This window comes from Neomonachus schauinslandi, chromosome 10 (genome assembly GCF_002201575.2).
Source record: "Neomonachus schauinslandi chromosome 10, ASM220157v2, whole genome shotgun sequence".
Lineage (NCBI taxonomy): Eukaryota > Metazoa > Chordata > Mammalia > Carnivora > Phocidae > Neomonachus > Neomonachus schauinslandi.
This window is the reverse complement of record NC_058412.1, coordinates 137,853,064-137,857,679: the sequence shown is the minus strand read 5'-3', so window position 1 is coordinate 137,857,679 and position 4,616 is coordinate 137,853,064.

Below are 4,616 nucleotides of genomic sequence, written 5' to 3'. Positions count from 1 at the left end.
AGCGACCTAGGTGAGCACCCTCGGTGAGCACCCCAGGTGAGCACCCCAGTAAGCACCCTCAGGTGAACACCCCCAGGTGAGCACCCCCAGGTGAGTACCCCCAGGTGAGCACCCCCAGGCATGCCCCCCAACTTTCAGTACTCAGACTCCAGGGGGTTGGCTGTCCCCACTGCAGCACAGGAGGGGTGCATGCACAGGGACCGCTGCCCAAGCAGACCTTGTGCGTCTCTTCCTTGCATGAGTAAAGCTGCTCTGTCAGCACTTGACTGTTTCACGTTTTCCTTGGCAACTCCAAGGCCAGGAGTGGGCAGAAGTGTTGGGACTCTTACCCCAGGTGGCTGGTGCTGTGATGAGCTTTGCTCTCTTCCACTTGGCAGGGGTCCTCCCCTGGGATTGGGAACCAGAGCTGGTGTTCTGCAGGACACTTGCAATCTTTGGCGTCCGTTGGCTTGTTCATGTGTCATGCCAATCTCTGTGGTCACATGGCCGCCTCCCCTTTTTGTGTATCTATCTCTGTGGGACACCAGTCCTTGGATTGGGGCCCCCCTAATCTGGTATGACCTCATTTTAGCTAATTATACCTGCAACAACCCTATTTCCAAATAAGGTTCATTCTGAGTTACTGGGAATTGAGATGTCAACGTTATCTTTGGGGGACATGATTCAACCAAAACCAGAAGCTGTAGATATATGGTTCATAGCTTTATTTTATTTTTTTAAAGTAATCTCTACATGCAGCATGGGACTTGAACTTAGAACCCTGAGTTCAAGAGTCGCAGGCTCCACTGACTGGGCCAGTCAGGTGCCCCAGTATAATTAATTTTAAAGCATTCATGCACTTATTGGTGTATTTTAGCGAGTGCTTACTACATGTGCCCCCCACTCTAGAGAATGTTGCTGATTTGAAAGCATAGCTCCTGCCCCGTGAGCACCCCTGGTGAGCACCCCAGTGAGCACCCTCAGGTGAACACCCCCAGGTTCAATAAGTGCACAGTAACTTGAGTTTTCAAGGCACTTTATAATGTTTTCAATCTCCAAAATGTCCACTATGAGGAAAACAGGGTAGACATTATTTTTATGACATTAATATTTCTTTCTGGTTATACATGTAATATATGCTCACTGAATCACTGCAAAGTGCAAAGAAAGAAAACCTCGATCCACCAAAACTCCTTTCCTGCAGAGAGGATTTGCCCCATCAGCAGTGTTGAGGGAAGCCAACATTCAAACCTCTGTTACATCGTAACAGGTTAGCACTTGTCCATGTCATAAGCATGGCTTCAGTGGCTGTGTGGTCAGCTGTCATCTATTTTATGGATGTACTGGAGCTTTTGAGAAAACTTCACCAACTTTTTGGTTTCATAAACTTTTTGCTTATGTGGATTATATAGATTGACAGTTACCACATTAGGAATTAAAACTCAGAAATTTAAAAAATAGCAATTCATTTAAAATGATACACCCATTACATGTTGATATAACATTTTTAAAAAATATTTTATTTATTTATTTGAGAAAGAGAGAGGGAGAGAGCATGAGCGGGGAGGAGAGGAAGCCCGACATGGGGCTCGATCCCAGGATCCTTAGATCATGACCTGAGCTGAAGGCAGATGCTTCACCGACTGAGCCACCCAGGTGCCCCATAACATTTTGAAATGAAAAATAATATCATGTGTCAACTATACTCATGTAAAAAAAATCAGTGCAAATCATAATCCCATTTTAAAAAAACCCTTATTTTTAGATCTGTAAGATGTGATGGAAAATGACAGAATAATGGAAAAGTAAAATGAAATAAAAGTATAAAAGATGTAAAGTAAAAGCAAAGTGGAAAAACAACAGTAAAATCAAAGTCTCTAGGATATTAACTGGACCCTGAAAAAGTAGATTTGATTTCAGTGACCTGGTGAAAACATGTATGATATCATGGCACAAACATCTAATAAAAATGCTTAAAAAAAAAAAAAAGTTTGCTTAAAAAAAAACAACAAAAAAAACCAGGGGCACCTGGGTGGCTCAGACGGTTAAGCGTCTGTCTTCGGCTCAGGTCATGATCCCAGGGTCCTGGGTTCGAGTCCCACATCGCTGAGCGCGGAGCCTGCTTCCCCTTCTCCCTCTGCCTGCCACTACCCCTGCTTGTGCGCTCTCTCTCCTGTCAAATAAAAAAAAAAAAGAATCTAAAAAAAACCCACAAAAAAACAAAACCAGGGGCGTCTGGGTGGCTCAGTCAGTTGGGCGTCTGCCTTTGGCTCAGGTCATGATCCCAGGATTCTGGGATGGAGCCCCACATTGGGCTCCCTGCTCAGTGGGGAGTCTGCTTCTCCCTCTCCCTCTGTCTGCTGTTTCCCCTGCTTGTGCTCTCCCTCTCTCTGTCAAATAAAATAAAATAAAATAAAATAAAATAAAAAAATAAATAACAACCACCAAAATGAGTGACCTCTTCTTAGAAAAAAAAGTGAGAATGGATGAAGCAGATGAAAAAAATCTGGTCTCAGATCCATAGTTGAAGGAAAGTGTGTATTAATAGGCTGTTCTTTAATATTAGACCAAAGCTTGATGTGGGCAGTTTCTTAGAAGGTGGTTGCAACGTGAATCTGAGATCATGCCAATGAGCCTTTCATACTCTTCCATCAGGGCACTGTCTCGAGCTTGTGCACACCTTGCACCAGCCTGTGGCTCTGCAGCTCCTGGTGCGTGTGCAGTGTTCCGCTGCACACACTCGGGGGGGGCCTGGGAATCTCACATGGGTGTTCCTGGGGAGAAATCACCCCTCTAGCCCCCAGTACAAACTGATCCATCCCGTCGGCCAAGCAGAGCCCAGTGCTGGAACTTCGCTCTTCGGCAGACAGAAGAGGTGAGCACACGTTCCAAAGCTGGGCCTGAGGGCCTATGACACAAAGAGGTGGAGGTCATGCAGCAGCGGAAACAGTGACGAGGTAGTCTGGGTGCCCGCAGACTCTGGGCCGGTTGTCACAGCGGCAGGCCGCTGATGCAGACACAGCTCCCGTGCCACACAGGCCTGGTCTCCGTCACCAGCATCCTTCTGAGCCTTGTCCCTTAGACTACTGGCATCATCTCAAGAACATGAGATAAACGACAGACACAGATCCTGCACTGCCATTCTTGTATTTACCAGGTAATAAAATAGCAGCACCAACATAAGCTCAATAGTTTAATCTTTTAAAAAAATATTTTATTTACTTATTTGAGAAAGAGACAGAGCGAGCGCGAGTTGGGGGAGGGGCAGAGGGAGCGGCAGACTCCCCGCTGAGCAGGGAGCCCAACTCAGGGCTCCATCCCTGGACCCTGAGATCATGAGCTGAGCCAACGTCAGACGCTTAACGACTGAGCCACCCAGATGCCCCAATAGTTTACCCTTAAAAAGAATAATCTTTTTCCATCGCTGGCTTAAGTACACTCTAAATTACTGAAAACAGAATGAATTATAACATCACTGAAATGAAGCCGGCTTGAAAACCTCCCATTTGGGAAAGGGTCTTCAGTATCTTCCTACTTAAGTATGAACACAGGTTCACGGCTTGCTCCTGAACAGGTATTTGTTTCTTGCCTTCTCGGCGCCCTCACTGGGAGCACGCGCACACCGGGGGCTGCATTTCTCCGGCTGCTCGCAGGGAGAGGAATCACAGCCGCATCAGGAGAGCTCGGGCGCGCCTGCCTTGTTCCGAGGGTGGGCCGCGTCCGCCACCCTCTGGGTACCGCCCCCCACTGCCCAGCACCGGCCGACGACGCACCATGCCCGATCCCGGAGTCCTCCGGCCCAGAGCTCAGCACAGGGCAGATCACTGTCTGCAACCGCTACCGCGGGGCGTCCCACTGCGCTTTTCAATCGAGCAACAGGGACGGTTGCAGCTGGCTCCCAAATCCAAGGTACTCCATAAAAACCGAGGAATGCTTAACTTCTTACGGTCCGGAAATGCAAGGCCTTTACCTATAATGGAAAGTAATTGAAAGGAGCTCGCAACCCTCCGTCTGGGCGTCTCTCAGGGCTCAGTGACAGCTGAGGGACTGAATTTGAATTTGAGTTAACTGAAACGTAAAGGAGCGCATGTGGCCAGCTGGGGGGAGGTTCGGCTCAGAACGTTCCAGGCCCTTTCCAAGCGCTACTTCAAGAAATAAAACCCGCGCGCGGCAGGATTCGGACCAGACCAGCTGCTCTTCTGGAGCCTCTCTCTGGGTAGGCAGCCTTTCACACGCTTCAGACGACAAGCGGACCTACATCTGGTTTCTGTCACTTACTGTTCACGCACATTCTCCCCCAATCAATCCTTCGAAAAGTCTCCCTACACAAGCTTTCAGCGCGGGTGTTCCACGTCGGGCAGTAGAGCGGCCGGAAGCCGCAGGTGCCCCGGCGGGCGGGGCCTGGCGAAGGTGCCGCCGCGTCCGCCCCGCGCCACGCCCCTGCCCCCCACGCACGCGCGCCGGGGCCCGCCGGGCCTTATTTCTCGGCGCAGCACGCCTTCCCACCGAGCGCCAAATAAGTCTCCGGGCCCGCCCCCGCCCTGCGTGCGCGGCCCCGCCGCCTGCGTCACTAGGAAGCGCGCGCCCGGGTTGCCGCCGCCGCCGCCGCCGCCGCCGCCGAATCCCCAACAAGGAGC